Genomic DNA, 18367 nt, shown 5'->3' with positions numbered 1-18367 from the left:
TTAATTAAATATTTATTAAAGTCTAAAATATTTTGCAAAGTGAAAAAAAAAAAAAAATGAATGGTATGACAAGTAAAGGTAAAATACTGATGTTAAAGTATCCCCCTAATTAAAGATAATTAATTATCATCTAAGTAGGTACATTAGTAAGCAAATAACCAAATATTTGTATATATTTAGACATTTATATTTATAGTAAATATTCATTTTTGATGATAAAAAATTGGCAAATCTTAACTGCCAAGAGGATGTATTATATTTAGTTATTTATACTAAATATTCTAGCCCACTAAAAAATAAAATTGTAATATGAATTTTTTAAAGTCTTATCTAACTATTTATTAGTCCAATGGCGCCATAACAAAACACTTACCCAAATTATAACCACAAATTAGCAGGAGATGTAATAAAACCCTAATTACAAGTAGTCTGTATATGTCCATTTATGACTAAAAACGTCATAAAAATGTTATTTATGTAAGAAGTTGTTTAAGTTAGATAAAAATTGGTGTGGTTATAAATAGTGTTTTAACCTTCGATTACTGAACTGGGATATAATAAACCCCAAGGTTTATAAAAATGTTTTTTATTACTCTGAATCTACTTTTTATTAACATTAAATGTCAAAAAATTAATCATATCAGTAAAACATTTATAAACTTATGGTTTTGTTAACATTCTAGGGTAGCTCATTTCAACCCAAAAATTTGAATATAAAATCTTCCGTTTCTTTTTTTTTTGAAAGATCAATAAAAGAAATGGAAGTAATTAATTTGTTAAAGGTACAAAGGTAATTAATTTTCTTCGATGATATTCAGTGCCGCTGGAACCACTCAATATAAAGTTAAGTGAAGCTTAAATACAGTGACGTGTAAGTCCTAGCAAAAATTCAGGTGGAGATGGCTCAACTGAACCTGTACAGCTATGAATTAATAATCACCAAATTAAGTAACAGATTGAAGAAAACAAATAGATAATTAATACTTTGTTAAGTATTAAGCCTTAAGTATGTCGCCCATCAATAAAAATACTTCAATGAAATATTAAACACACAAGGGCGTCTATAGGGGTGGGCTGAAGGAGCTTAAGCCGGGGAGGCCCTTCATCCCAAAAAAGGAAAATTTAAAAAATATATAATTTTTGATTATTTGTTTTTTAGATTTAATTTTTTAAATTTTTTACTTTCAAAATTTAAGATTGAAATTTCTTTTTCAAAAAACTAAGTATTTTTCAAGCATTTTTTCCAAAAGTTGTATTTTTTTGAAAAAATGTAGATTTTTTTTTTTTTTTTGAAAAAATATAATATTTGAAATTTTAATGAACAAGTCTAGATTTTTGACGTTTCTCCGAAAAATTTCATATTTTGAAATTTCCTTTTTCATACATTTTTCCCCAAAAATCTAACTTTTTGATAATAGCTATGGATTTTGATTTTTTTTTCCTAAAAATTTTATATTAAATTTTTTTTTTTCAGAAATTTTATTTTCAAAAAAATTATTTTTTTCTGAAAATTTTGATTTTTTGTGAATAACTATGAATTTTTCCATTTTGTTTCAAAACAAGTTCAAAAACCTGGGGACGTCCTTGGCACTATAAATTAAGGCTAATGGGGATTTCTTGATTTTTATTCAAGATTGTTTTTATGTTTACGCAACACAAATGTCCTTTGGACCATCATTTGTAAAAAAAAAAGAAGAAGATATTAATATAAAAACAAAATCTCAGGAATATTCGTGAGAAATTAAAATAATTAACATTGATATTTGAATAGTTCATTTTTCAAAAAAATTACCGTTCTTTTTATTGTTGTTATTGATTTATGATCCTTGAAAATGAAAAAAAAAAAAAAAAAAATCATCATGGAAGTGTCTGAACATTTGAATAATAATAATTATATGTACAGAGTATCAGATTTCAAATATATTAATTGATTTTCCGGTGGGAGCAATAGTCGTCACTACATACCATTTATGAATAATATCTACATATATTTTGACGGACAAATAATATTCGTGTTGTATTTTTCAGGGGAGTCCGCAGGACTTAGTCTTTTTTTTTTTGTAGGGGCCGAGGAGGCTTAGTTTTTAGAATTTTTTTTGAGAAAAATATTTAAAAAATTCAGGATTATTGACAATAAATTAAATTTTTTCCAAAAATATTAAAAAATTAAATTTTCAAATGTTAGGGTTAAAAAAAAAAGGTTCAAATATTATCTTTTGGAAAAAAATTCAGAAAATCATATTTATTCACAGAAAATTAAATTTTACCCGAATGATCTTTTTAAGAAAATAAATCTTCCCAAAAAAATTTTTTATTCATATTTTCGCGTAGGATTTTCATGTTCAAAGAACCTCCTAGGAATATTCACTCTCAAGCATAAAAAACCTAGACCCTCGCCACTAATAATTCAAAGTCGCTATTACTTAAGAGAAAAATAGGAAAATGTTCCTTCTGCAAAAAATTTGAAAAGGTTACACGTTCGAAAACCCAAATGCTTGCCAAGTCCGTTATTCCATCTTCCAATGAGAATGACTATAAGAATGACAAACGATGATTGGATGCACCACAAATGATGTCAAATCTTCTTTGTTATACTAGAACTTTCCTCAATTTGGTCACTTATCGGAACCATGGCGTAGATCAGGGGTCGGCAACCTATGGCACGCCTGTCTCTACTGGCACACAGAGGCATCGCGCAAATTATAACATATTACCGTAGATTGTGTGTGTGTTTTTTTACCATTTTGTAGATAGTGGCACACTCATTGATTAAAAATATTGAAGTTGGCACTTCATGTCTCAAAAGTTGCCTACCCATGGCGTAGATCATAGGCTATCATATACAAATACCACGCTTTTAATAATAATAAAACAAGAGAATATTACAATACATACATTATCGAAGAAAATACTATGTTGAATTTAAATATTATGAAATATATTTATATATTTAAGTCATTTTAAAAAATTGTGGAGAAAAGATAATTCTCAAGAAATTCTTGAATGAATAAAATTTTCTTTAAAACCGATTTAATATACGAACCTTTAAATCCTCTGATCTAAGTAAGCCTCACACCTAACACATTAAAAAACTTTCCAAATGCTAATTTAAATTCATATTTTAGACACATCATTGCCAGAATAATGATTAATATTCAATTGTATACCTTTATATACATATAATGATTAATATTGAGAGGGTTTATTTTTGCAATATTTTGGCAACTCAATTTATGTATTCTTTCATTTTTTGATGAGTCTATTCCTTATTAAAATCAACAGCTCCATAATATCCATGCATTTGAAAGGGATGGTGAAATTTTTTGTTAGAAAGAGAATCTTACATCATGTCATATTATACAATGTAACTTTGCTTCTTTTCCTTTCAAAATAACCGTCTTTCAAGACGAACAAAGGATTGGAAAATCCTAATCAAATTTGTATAGAAAATCGGGTACAAAGTTTTTGATATAAAATAATAATAATATTCGTGGAAAAACAATAATAATAATAGAAAAAGATATGAGACTAACGTTTTGTACCTTTATATTGTACCTATATAATGTACCAACACAAAGTAATTTCTTTTTTTCTTCATAGAAATGTGATTTTACAAATTTTTATATGAAATATTACTGAATAAACAAATATCTCACAAATAAAATGCGAAATATAATTTCCATTCCAAATATTTAAATAGGTCATGGATAAGGAAATAGGACGTATCCATTCCAGGGGCATAAACCAGATTATGAAGATTTATTTTGTAAAAATATCTAAAAACAACGATTTTTTGAAAAAAAATACCATATACTAAATTTTTTGTATTTTTTTTTCAAAAATCCTTATCTATTCAGAAAAAATTAATTTTTGAAAAAATAATTGGAAAGTTAATTGAGGGGGCTACATCCCCTTTAGCCCACCCCCTGTGGACGCTCCTACGTTCATATAATAAATATGACGGGAAGACTGTTATTAGTTTAACAGTGGGTTTGCCTCAACAAAAGGGATCTTAGTTTTTTGTTCATTAATGGCCCATAATAGTTTTATTTTTATAAGGTGATGTGATCAGTAAGAAATTCACATTTATTGGTACACAAATAATTGTTTTAATTTCGAAAAATACATTTTACGATGGAAATTATGGAATAAATAATTTCTCACAAACTTGTATTTAGTTATTTTCAATATAACCTAAAAATGGTATATGCGACAGCTTTATCTCACAAACATTAAAGTTTACTCCATAATTAGGTGTTCGATGTCGAATATTCGGCTTTTTTCCCTTTATCAGGGGGTTGAACGTTGATTGGTTGAATTCAAATTAGCTCTTGTAAGCTGTGAACAATATCCTACAATTATTGAATAATCATTTCATAATTGGGAAGAATGGGCTTTTTATAATCAATTTATATTGGGCCTGGAAAGTTAAGCCCTCATATATATATATATTATGGCAAAAATATATCTTCTCACATATAATTTAACAAGCTTCAACTTCAAGAGCTCAGAACTATCCAAAGAAACTTAAAATAAGGACTACTCCTAATAAATGCCTTAATCGTTTGTATGTAATGGGGGAGGACTCTCCATGAAATCTTAAAGTTTTGTCGCAAGTTCAATGCTTGTAATTAACAAGGTCAAAAATCCCACTTTCTGCTCAAAAAAAAAATGCAATCCTCATCGAATTATTCACTTTCGAATAGCAAGAAGCTATCTCCATTGGGTAGCAAGGTATATTCTCAAGGAACAATACATCTAGGAGGGATGGGAGGTACTTGAACATTTTTTCTTTGCCAATATCGTATATTCCTCGACATGCTGGAATTGCTCGGGAATAAAGTTAAAGTGGTTTCATCCAAATTCGCAGTCACTTCAGAGATAAGTGATCTCGAAGAAATACCTGAGTCTGAAGCGTAACGTTTTAACTTTGATTTGGCCTCACAAACTTTTGGCTTTAATTGTTGATTATGTTTGCCAAGCCTCTTTACTGTAATGGGAGTTGAAAACATGAATTACATACATAGGACTTCAGATGAAAGAAGATCCATTTTAAGAGTGAAAAAAATAAGTGCAAATTTAAATTTATTCAATAATGTATACGAGTATATGAGGGTGAATCTTCTGAAGAGAGAAATTTCCGGTCACTGTATTAAATACAGGTGTTAATTAATTTTATTTTTTAAACCCATTTCATGAAATTTCGTCTTGATGTATTTTAAATCCATTATATGTAGTAAAAATATCAACTATGTTGCCTTTAATTATGATGCAGTTTGTGACGTCAATGAAACGCTCTATACACTAGAGTCATTTTAATTTAATTAAACAATTAGGAGTTCAAAAAAATGTTTTCCCATTTCACGCTGTAGCAACTAGGAAGAAATCCTTAGACCGAAAGAGCATTTTAAACCATCAAATTACAACTCAATTTGTAACGACTGAATAATTGTAGTACCCCATTGACTGAGCAGGAATGTTTTCTTTATACATTTCTTCAATTTTTAATTATCAAATTATAATCAAATGATTATAATTTTGCCAAATTACACACGCAAAAAATATTGCTGTGTATAATTACTTGAAGAGACAATAACAAAATATTCAAATAAACCACTAATTATTATCTATTTAGAAATCCGGTAAATTGATTCAAAGCCACGTATATAACACTGAATTGTATGAAAACAATGATGATAAACCATTTTGTTAGTACCAAGAAATTGAAACATGAGGATTCACTTGCATTTGAATCTTCATTACTGCGTTTATATTTATAGAGTGGGGAGCCAAAAACTTGTAGTAGCAAGTATTAAATATCAAAAAGTAGGAATTTTTATGGAATAAAAAAAAGACAACTAAAAACAAATTTGTGATATCTTAACAAAATTTTTTCTCAATATTTCCGCCTCCACAAGCAATAACAGCCTCGACACGGCGACAAACAGATTGACTGCTTTTGACGATGAAGTCCGTTATCCTTGGCGTACCATGCTGTCATGAGGTGCTGTGGAAATTTTTCTCCAAGTTCCCCAAAGTGCAATGTCGAATGCATTGAGGTAAGAGATGGAGGAGGGCGGCATGGTGGCAGGACAGTATTCAGCCATATTGTTGATGCAGAAGTTTTGGTTATTCTAGACTCTACGGGGGATGTAATGGAATTTTTTATTTAGTAGACAGTCCGGATGGAGATGTTAACGGTCTTTGCCCCTCTTCGGAACTTGCGGAGGATATCACAGTCCTTGAATTTTGTGTTGTTGCTCCGATTTTTTTTACAAAACAAAGCTTGTTTATTTTTGTTTCAGCTGTCGTCTGGTTGCCAATGAAACCTCGTAATCAAAATTTATCGGCGTTAAAATTATAACTTAATACAACTGCACGTTTTGGGTGCCCAGTCTGTATATCCTCAGTGTCAATGGGTGAATGGGAGGTGAGTGGGTTCCATGGCCCGGTACGGATGATTATTACATATGGCGCCAAATTCTGAGGGGAAACAATTTAAATAGAAATTCGAAATGTTGCTTATAAAAAAGGCCATAAATATAGGAAAAGGATTGTTCTTTTCTTAAATAATTGGTCTTTTTAAATAATAAATATCTATTCCTTACTATATCATGGAAAAAAAAGTCTGGGGATACTAAATATAAAAAAGATTACAAATTAGAAATGTATATATTCCGTAAATTTGTAGCCGAGATCTGCTATGGTTTATACATGGTCTCCCCTGTGAAAAACTGCGATTCCGCCGTTGAAAATGGCTCAGACATATTTAAATACAAAGGTAGAAAAATCTTTTCCCGGATTCTTTCCACTTTCACTTTAAAACTCTTTTTTTTCCCTTCAAAATTGAATTAACTATATTTAGAGGTGGTCAAAGTGTCCAACGAGACTCTTCCAAAAAGGGATACAAACCAATAAATTGCATCTGCAAATATAGGATAATAAAAAATATGGACCGTGACTTATATTTTTATAGACCTATCTTTCAATAAATCTACATATATAATATTATTCACAATATAATAAATACTCTCCAGCTCCATGGAATCAATGTTACATTCCTTATTTTCAAAATTTGATTACTCCTACGTGATTTGACTACGTATTTCATTAATATAGGGATAAAAAGTATCAAACTTGTTTGTTATCAAGGTGTATTCGTTATTTTAAAACAAAATACAATCTTGTCAAATACCAAATAATACTGATAAAATTTCTCTTCTTATTTTAAAAAATACAATTTTTGTATTGTAAATATGTCAAAGATGCAATTATTCAATAATTAAGAATATCACAGGAGTCCAACAAAAGTACCAATCAAGTGAGATTAAAATTCAATATCTTAATGGAATTTTGAAAACAGGATACAATGCTACATGCTACATTTAATACTCGAAGTACTTTTTAAAGGGAAAATGGATCATATTGTTACTCAAATTCCATGGCACATACTCAAGCTCTCGCCTTTTCTATATAAAATTTAAAAATATATTAATAATATAATTTGCATTCTCGTTATTCCCCTAAATATTGACATCGTTTCTATTTCTTAGTAGAGATATTCGATCACAGTTATCAGTTATAGCAAAGTTATCCTTAGATTTGAAAGCTTTAAGCATTTATTCGTGTGTGATTTCATTTTTAGTTGTTAATCTGAACCTTCCTTTTTAGTTTCCAAAGTTGTTGCCATTATTCTTCAGTTCTTAAGTAACCATGGGTGCCTTGTAACACTGAGAAGCTATTGCGGAGTTATAAGGTTAATTCCTTGTAAGACACGGAGTAGAATTGAGGATCAACATCAGGATAATTCCTTACTTCCTTGATACGGAGTGGGATTTGTATTTATTTCCTTCCTCTCACAGCTAATATAATAAAACGTCATGACAGACAAGCTGCTTTTCAGCGAAACATTCTTAAAATTCTCGGGGTTATCAGTCTATTTTACGGTTTCTTTTGTTTTACAGATATGCAGTGCTGTGAAGCTTATCTTTAAATGCTACTATCCAACAAAATGAAGATTTTGGAGTGCCGACAGGCTAAATCCACATTTATTATTGTTATTAAAGCCTTAGAACACGAAAAAGACCATTAAAACTTTCAACCTTTACATGTTTGGCCTGTAAAGCCTTTTTTAAAAAAATCAAGTTTTTAGAGTATAGCTACAATTCAGTGCCATATTTTGGCATGAAAGGCCTATATATTTGAAAATCAAAGTAAATATCGAATTGATACAAACATTCAGCATTTGAGAAATGTTTTTTTTAAAATGTATCTTGATTACAATTAATGAAAAATGTATATAACCAGTAAAAAATCGAGTAAAACGAAGGACTCTAATTAGAGGCTAATATCGTTTTTATTGTTTCTTCAAGTTCTTTATATACTTACAGAAGTTATACTTCAATTTTAATTAAAAAAAAGCTCGATTTTGGTTCATTTTTGCTCTGTTTTGTTTTAATATTTATTAAGGAATTTTTATAAAAAAGATATTCACTTCTAAGAAAGCTACTACAAGCAAGTTGATTTTTTAGTGGTTATAACCATTTCTTATTAATTGTAATCAAGATAAATTAATAAATAATTCATTTTTCAAATGCTGAATGGGTGTATCAATTTGCTATTTACTTTGATTTTCATATATATAGGTCTTTCATGCCAAAATATGGCACTGAATTATAGCTATACCCTAAAAACTTAATTTTTTTATAAGGCATTAAAGTCAAACCTGTATAGGTTGAAAGTTTTAATGGTCATTTTCGGGTTTTAAGGCTTTAATAACAATAATAAATGTGGATTTCAGCCTGTGCACAAAAATGTTGTTGAATGGTTTAATCAATAAGGATTCGACATAAAGTTGTGGTTAGCCAATGATGATATTTCCCAAATTGCTTGACTATTATTCGACTAGCAGTAAGGATATGTTCACGCTGTAATAATGAATTATTCAATATGATTCGATCAACATTCCAATCTTTTATAAGATCCAAGAGCAAAAGGATCAACAGGTCACAAAATATAGACACATTAGTGCATTAAGCAAATTAGAGTACCTTCATTAAGTAGTTTTAGGGGCCTCGTCAACCAATTGTCCAAATCAAAGTATTAAACACAATGTGACGCAGTTACACAAATTCGACTTAAATTGAAGTCTTCCCAAATGTAGTGACGTCATAATTTATTCTTTTGAAATTATGTTTGATGCAACAAAGTCTAAAAGTATCAACTGTAAGAAATCCAGGCACTTAATTGATCGGAATTCTGAGTATGTATAAGATAATATTAATTACTACAAACTACATCTTTGTGGGGATGCTATATTGTAAGATTTAATCAATTTGAGCTCTTTAATAATCATCAATAATGATAATAGGTAAGATAAGAAGTAAAACAACCTATAAATTATTTTCCATTGTCATCAGTATAAGGGTTATTGCAGGCAAGTGCTCAGGTATCACACAGAAATATAAAAGTAAAGAGCTCCACGCAAAAAAAAAAAAAAGTTTTAATAACTCACTTACTAAAAATGAATCAAGAACATTGTTTTTTTAACTTAAAGTAAATATTTTCATTAAAAAAGTAAGATCAATTTAATTTAAAAAAATGATCTCCTTTTAAAAATGAAATACTCCCCACAAATTTTTCTTGCCTCAGGTCTGTACATAGGATAAAACCGACCCTGATAGCCATTTAGACGTAGTAGGTAGACATTTATGATAAACATGTAATTTATGATCTCACTGATGACAATTACAACCCTTGTAAACCGCGAAATAACTACCCAAGACACCAATTTACCCATTGCGTTGTTTACTTATAATTTGTTTCTATACAAAAGAATCAAAAGTCTTGCAGGAAAAAGATACAACTCCCTGAATAATAATATTTGTAAGTTTCCATACAAAATTGTATTTGGGACTAAGAAATTAAAAAAAAAGTTTATTTCCTTAGCTACATAGTGGCACACCACCTTGCGGATAATATATGTATACTTTTCAGTTTATTCATGCTCCATTCATGTTTTCTTATTATTTTACGATAATATAAATACTTCCCCCTTTTGGGATGACTTTTTCAAAAAAAAAAAAAAAAACAGATGAAAAAAACACGAATATTATTGCTAAATGGCATTTAAACATCGATTAAACTCCTAATGATGCCCCAAAGGTTATAGCCATTAGCCATTATTCCTTTGTACATAATAAAGGCTTTGTGTTGTGTAGTAGATTAAAAAATATAACCTACAGTTACATAAGTAAATTGATAAATATGTTTTTAAATTAATTACGAAGATTTAATTTTTTAATACTTTTAATAAAGTTCATAACTCATGCGTCGTGTTCATTGAAAGACAAACCCTACATAGGTTCTCCACTATTCAGATATTTTAAATGACTTTACCACCCAAGTTAATGAAACCAATATCATATATGTTATTATGTATAGTCTTTGTTGCATGAATTGCCCAAAAGACACACGAAACAAAAACGCACACACACAATCGAAAAACAATAATCGTTGAAGAAGTAATAAACTTCATATATGAATAAATAAATTCGAATGATTCAATGGAAGTACAATTTTTTAAAGGAGATTACGAACTGTATACAAATATATATATATAAAAATCAGACAGTTTTTATGGGTTGTATTCATGAAACAAAGTGATTTTTGAACTGTTTATTGCCCAATATTTCCTTCAAACAAAAACAAAATCCCTTTCAATAGCACAATGCCTCATAAAATGCTCATAGGTCATAAAAACAAATCCTTTTTATCAGAATTCATATTAATAGAAAAAACCTTCAGAAACGGAGAGGGAGAGGAAGGAAAAATTTCTCTTACAGCTCTTGTCTGTTCTACATATAAGTCTTATGAATTCATTCATTATTTTTTTTTTACAAAAAAAAAAGAAGACAATCTTGAAAAAAAATCAAGAAAAGGAGAAACTCTCAATTTATATTTTTATTTCATATATAGGTTCATACAGCCCAATATTTCATCGGTCATATTTAAGTCAATTATAGGCACAGAATTCAAATTTATGGGATGGGTTAATATACCCGAGAATTTAGGTAATATTTTATTAACTTAATTTGATTTAAGTAACTTATATTTAGTGCTGTGTTGGTCCTTATTTAGAACTGCGGTTCATTCCAGTACGGTCCGGTTCCATCCAGTCCAGTCACACTTTGTTATCTCACTGACGATAAAATCCCTATGTATTTATTGTCAGCTATTGATTCCCTCGTCTCACTTGATATGTCATGGCTATTTCATAATTTATTAATTTTGACAAATAAACGAAGTAATAAGTTTCTTGTTGGTCCCTCATCGTATATATATATATATATGTATATAATTATAAATATATTCCATATTATTATTTATATAAAGTAATTTTAGGTATCATATACATATACAACTACGCTTTTAATAAAATATTCCAAAGGGAAAAATTATAATACAGTAACGATTGAAATACTATGCAGGATTTTAATGTTATTAGTTATATACATGTAATTCATTTTAAACATTGTAAAAAATAATATGACAATTTTAGTCTAGGATTATATTTATTATCTAAGAGATAAATAGCAGTTGGTGTGATTGTTCTTTTTTCTATTTATTTTTGCAGGAAAGGCTGTGTGATAAAATATGGATAATGACGAGTTTAACCCTTGGTAAAATATATCCCTCATGACGTTATTGGGAGTGATTTTCCTTTTTTAAATTATTCTGTAATATAGGTAATAAAATAAATTATTTAACCAAGTAAAAATATAATTATATTATGTTGGTTGTTATATTATATTATATTATTATGAAAACAGGAATATTTTTCGCAAGATTTATGCAATGCTCTTAGTAGATATCTTATATGTCTTAATAAACCATTGAAATTCTTGAAAAATAGTCCAGGGATTGACAGTTAAGGAACCGTCCCAGTTACTGACAGTCCTAAAGACCGATAGGCCTCTCTCAGACTTGACTGGACCGAGTAAATAAGGACCTAGGCAACAATACTTATAGTAGCCCCAATGTGTCTTTTCAAATATAATCTATAAATTGTTGGTTACTTTAATTGTTTAAATCCAGACTCAATTTTGTGAAAAAAATATTCTTGCTTGCTTTTGTGTTGACGGGCCACATATGAAAAAATAACAATGACTGCTACTTCATTAAAGAAATCATTTCTTGCATTTAAATTGTCTGATCCTTTATTAAAAATTAAGTTTTCTTATTTTCACTCTATAGCTAGGTACATAAATACACGAGAAGGCCCAGGCTATTGTATTTATTTAAAGTAAATTTATGATACTCGTTTTTTTTTGTTTTTTTACACAACTCCATCTCCGGGTTTTCATACATACAATTCCTGATTGTTCGCTCTTCCTTACTCTCTAAAGATCCTTAATAGGATCTTGTGAAGTATTTGTAAAAGAAGAAAAATATGGGAAAACACATGCCATCAAACAATTATAATGATTTTTTTTTTATAAAATTACTATCAAATATAAAAATAATATGCAGCGGAATAAGAAATTTAGTATTTTTGTTTTATTTCAATGTGTTCATTTCAGAAGTGTTACAATCCTCCGACTGTTCTGTTGCATAATTTGTTGCCAATAAGAATCTAACTTCATAATCCCCTGTTCGTAGAAGCCCTTGCCCTTATTGGCAAAAAATTCGGACAACCAATTTTCCATTTTTTATAGGTATAATTTGTGCCCCCAAGCGCATTGCCCATAGATAGAAACAGGTAGTCGGCACTTGGAGCCTGGTCCGGACTGTAGGGTGGATTCATAAGAAGTTCTCATACGAGCTTCTGGGGCGTCATCAAAGATATGTGTGGCCTGGCATTCTCTTGATGATGTCTTGTCTCCTATTCACCAATGCTGCCACCTTCTGTTTCATCGCCAGCTTCACTGTAGATGCCAGAATTGAGGGGGGGAAAAATTGTTCGAAACACTGTTGTGCAGCACGAACCGAAAGAGTATCCGTCCCTTCACATCGCAAATTTTCTAGATCGCTTTCGACTCGTTTTTCCCTTTCAGATAGTAAAAATGTAAAATATGGCAAATTTGTGACCTCCATATTCGACACACGATAATTCACTACTGAACTTGCCAAGTGCAATACTGTAAAAAACCGTTTGTAGTATACACTCACACGCTTACAACACCTCATCGTATGATCCGATTGGGCCAATAATGAAAAATATATACCTAGTTTTAAAAAAAAAAGGGCGGGAAATACGAAATACCTTTTGCCCCAACAAAATATATGCAGATACTAGTGTTGGATAGGATTAAAAAACTTAAAAAAGACTGCAGTTTTATAAGTCAAGTACGGATTACTTTTGACAGTCCGAGGATTAGTCCTTATCGGGTAATAATGGTAACTAGGTCATTTTAGATTTTAAAGTTGTTTACCTTACCCTCTTTCAAAGAGACAAGATACCTGATGTTTAAAGTAGGAATTATGTAGCTAGAACGTATAAAAACTAAGTCTTATACGTTCTAGCTATCGTTCACTCTTTTCTTTCTTTGCATTTTCTTCAGTCCTAGCTCGGAGGGAAGAAAATAATAAGATAGTCGTATGACCGATTGTTGAATTGTGAAAAAGACGGACCCATAATAAAAAAAAGACTGAAAATGACAGAGGAGGGACTAGCCTAATAGGAGTCGATCTGTATTGATTTTTTGAGGCTAATACATAAATACGGTTTTTAGAGGACATTTGCAACAATAATGTAAAGAATAGAGTCCTAGCCCATTACAAATAATAAATTTATCAAAAAATGTTGTCAAAAAATTAATATGGCATTAATAAAAAAGTCTTTTCACTTTTTAAATGTAGAATTTTAAAAATTGTGTCAAAAAGTGTCATATTTTGTATTGATGCAAAAAAGAGAAAAAAAATCAAATCATAGCTTCTCCTTAATAAAAAATACATATGTATAAATTCACTTGCGTAAAAAAGTTATGAAGTGCTCCTCCTCTTTGTTTGTGCCTCAGACACGTTTTTGGTAAAGGCAGCCCTCCGACAAAATTGAGAATTCCTGTCCTAAATCTTAAGGAGGGGTTAGAATCCACTAAGAAATTGTCCCATTCTAGAATCTTTGATTAATGGTGTCATTATAAATACCCCTCAATGATGTCATCATCAATAAATCTTGAACATCATGGTTCCAATGTTTATAACAATATCAAATACCTTGAGAATAATGGCAAATTTGGTATTATTGATCATGAAAGATGTTTAAAGTTTTACTAAACTAATCCAATTTGTAAATTGAGATACTTTATTATGGCTTGTCGTGCGTACAAAAAAACATTAGTATGTGTCTATAAGACCAACAATAAGGTCGAAATATACCTTCTAGAACGGTGCAGGGTCGATTTTATGCTCCATATTCAGAACAGATGTCACACTTAAAATCAACAAATAAAAATAAATTCGATAACTACAAATATAATATGTTTTTGATACATTGTCAATATTCTATTCCAATTCATTTTCGAATTTACTTATTTGATATAGTTCTTTTAATTGATTGATATACACTTTTTAGGTATATATATTTTTGAACAAATAATGAAATTTGAAAATTATGTATATGTACAAATAAACAGTCTTACAATAAACAAAGATTATTATCCCAGTAAAGCTGATTTTAATGGTTAACTCATAACAATTAATTTAAAAAAAAGAAGACATAATTTGATTGAGTCTCGTAAATGTAACATAAGCATGACTTGATGTTAAAATAATAGCTTTGATGCAAAAAATTGAAGAAGACCACTAGTTGTTATCTACCCTAGCACATATTAAAACTAGAACTCGGTAAACCTAAACATTCGCCAAAAATCATTTTCCCTGAAAAATGACATTAATATTAATTTTATTTTAATGGCTCTACCTTAATACAAAAACCTTTGTGGTCAAAAAGAGGAAGGTTTTTTGACAAAATATATTTGTGGTCCGTCAGCACAAAAGCAAGTTGGAATGCCTTTTCTTCTCAAAATTAAGTATGGATTACAATTGAACTTCTTAGAGGAATCATTCTCAATTTCTATAAACAAATTATTTTGATGAACCATTTGGTGACATCACAAATTGTACTTAAAGTTGATCGCCACCATGAATTAATTAAAAATTAACATATATTATTTGAAGGGGTTATGTTGAGGTCTATATAAGTATCTTATATCAAATAAAAGTTGTAAAATATAGATAAATTATTGAGTAACTTAAAATTTTAGCACAAATTTGAATACAAAGAGAGAGAAACGTCTAAATTAATAATATGATAAGGGCGATAAAATACAAATTCTAAGACTGATTCTTATCCATACTTCTAACTACGTCTTGGGAAATAATGGATAGAATGTAACCGATGTCGTAAGATGCAGTCAGTTCCATGGATTCCTCCAATTACTCATTAACAGTTAGTTACTCTATCCGGGTTTGACCCTAATGGAGTCTCACTACACTGGTCAAATTTTATCATTTCTAAGACGTAGTTGGAAGTACGGATAAGAATAAGTCTAAGGATAAATAACGGGATTGATGTTCTGGAGTATATTGGTCTGGGGTTGGTTGTCAAATAGTTAATTGGGGGTTGAGGTCCTACACTCTGATAATGGTACTTCAAAAATTTGTCAAATCAAGTCATAAGACATTAAAAACACATTTATGTACATATGTTCGGAAGTTACTTAAATGAGCTCTGATTTAGATTAAAAAGTTAAGTATATTATATAATATAATGTGTAATGAGTATACAAATTAAATATTGACTCGTATAAACTTATAAACATTACCCCAGGGCTGTGTAATAAAGATACGAGTATAATGTTTCAAAATCTATTTGTAAGAAAATATCTGTTAGTCATTCATAACAAGATATACTTCCATATGCAAGGTGCAGCAATGTAACTTCCTATATTCTAATGCGTTTGTCAATCAGGCTGTCGAAGTAGTAGCGGGGTTGGTCTAAAAATACGGTCAGTCGCCATCAGGCGTTGGAGTAGTGAGGAACATGAGCTTGCGATGAAACTAAATACTTCTAATAAATGTTTTGACAGAATATTTTATGAAATTTAAATAATTGAAATATATGTCTTGAGTTTTTATTGGTACGATTTATGAAAAACCGTTAATTGCTTCCATTTTTAATATACAAAAACGATTTTTTCAATTAATTTTTATAATTTGAAGTTTGCTGAATTATTTGAACACAAATTACAGCACGAATAATAATATTACAGAGCTAAAATTAATGCCATCAATCGTGATGTAATGCAATAATTCTAACTTAATACTGTTTGTCTAAATCGGTTAATTGAAACAACTGGATTTATTTTGGAAAACCCAAAATTTTAAAGACAATTACGGAATCAACAATAACTAATTATATAATCAACTCCTAATTTACAATTATAAATTCTGCATAATTAGTATAAAAAAGCCAAATAATTAATAAATCACCGGGTATTAAAATACCAAAGTTCGGTTTATTCAACAAATGGGAGACGTAATCTATCTGAAATGATATTTAAAACTATGTAAAACCAAACTTTAAATGTGTACTATCATTATTAAACAAAAATAAAACTTGTTTAAATGATGAAATTTGTTAAATAGGTGGTTGGAAAAAGGAAGATATATTATCCACCCTGTATAATAGCTCTTAATATTTCAACACTTTTATTGATACACGAACAAACGTGTTTGAACAAATTAGTATAAACATAAACAATATGAACGTAATAACATGCAGCGTAAACTATTTGTGAAATTTGTATAACAAAACTTTATGTTTTGTTTTTATGCTACATAATTGTACTCAATATTAGAGGTGGATTCGGAACCCAAAAGCCTGACGCCTGAGCCTCATTTTTCGTAGTTCGTAAGCCGAATCTACTAGCCCGACATTTATTTCTAATGGTAAATAATTCCTTTAAAACAAATTGATGACGTCATTTTCGATTTGAAATTTGTGCTTTGTACTTGATTTTTTTTTAAGAAATGAGGGGTATTCTTTTTAAAGCCCTAAATCCTCAACAAAAAAAAATCTTGTTGTGTGATATTTGACCATATGAATTTTTTATTATTTTCTGATATTTAGCTCCCACGATTAATTCCTTTTATTGTATAGATTCTCATATTTTGGAACACAAACTGGCCCGAAACTTAAAAGTTAATCTTACTTATTTGAATCATGGTCATAATCGTAATTCAACAGTTTATATAGTCTACACATCAATATTTTACTATAGTGGGGATATAACTTATACCCAATATGTTTTTAGTGGTACAGATACTGATTAATATGTATGCATATGATAATATGTAGAAAAATAAAAGTTTTAAGATGGCTAATATTTATTTTTTCATATTCATCCTTAAGGAGGAAAATTGATTCGAAAAAAAAAAAATAATAATTATGGGATACGATTACATATTAAAATTTTAGCTTGTAAATTCACTTTAAGTTGTAACTACTATTTAAAAAAAGAAGACAATGATAGTTACTAAGATAATATTCCAGTACTGAAATGTTGCAATTGTTTAAGTCCAATCTCAAAGGATATACCAAATGAATTAGTGCCAGGTGAATTTGAAAAATCAGATAGATGTACCTCTAAAATCGACTAAAAATCATCTAGTTTCAATATAAAACAGCAAAAATCGGCTAAATATTAAAAAAAAATCAATTTTACATATATTCTATATAAAATTCTTTACAAATACTCTTTTTTTTTCTATCCTTTTAATATGACGGGCACACTCAATTATATTGTTATTTCTTAGATCCAGTATCTAAACTCATAAAATGACTTATTTCACCACGTACAAACAGACAGACTTTGCATTATAAATGAAGAAAACATAATTACTCTTTACATCAAATTAAGATTTTTAGACATAATAGGGTCTGAATTTTTTTATAAGAATGAATTTCTCCGATCTATATACAGTGATGTTTAATATTAATCTTTTTATATCTTAGGCCATAAATGAGGAAAAATTGGTTTGTGAAGATGATGTGAAGAGTGATTACCGATTTTCATTTTTTTAATTTATTGGGTAGTCCATTGAAATCTGAACATTTACTAATTCAATTATTAATGAAGGTTGAGTGATTGAAATTAATTCATATTTCCATATATTAAAGTATAAACAATAGGGTTAAAAGAAGAAACTAACTTGAACTCTCTACGTTACGTACAAGTCGAGAAAATGAACGCGATCACGAATTTCTATTCGCACTCTCCAAGCAGTCGGGCGTCTCGTCTATGACGTCAGCAAGTGCAAAAAGTTGGAAAAGAAAAAGGGCTCTGTGCAATGCCAAACTGAG

Source organism: Lepeophtheirus salmonis, chromosome 8 (genome assembly GCF_016086655.4).
Source record: "Lepeophtheirus salmonis chromosome 8, UVic_Lsal_1.4, whole genome shotgun sequence".
Taxonomy (NCBI): domain Eukaryota; kingdom Metazoa; phylum Arthropoda; class Copepoda; order Siphonostomatoida; family Caligidae; genus Lepeophtheirus; species Lepeophtheirus salmonis.
The sequence above is the reverse complement of the archived record's forward strand: the minus strand, read 5'-3'. Positions refer to the sequence as shown.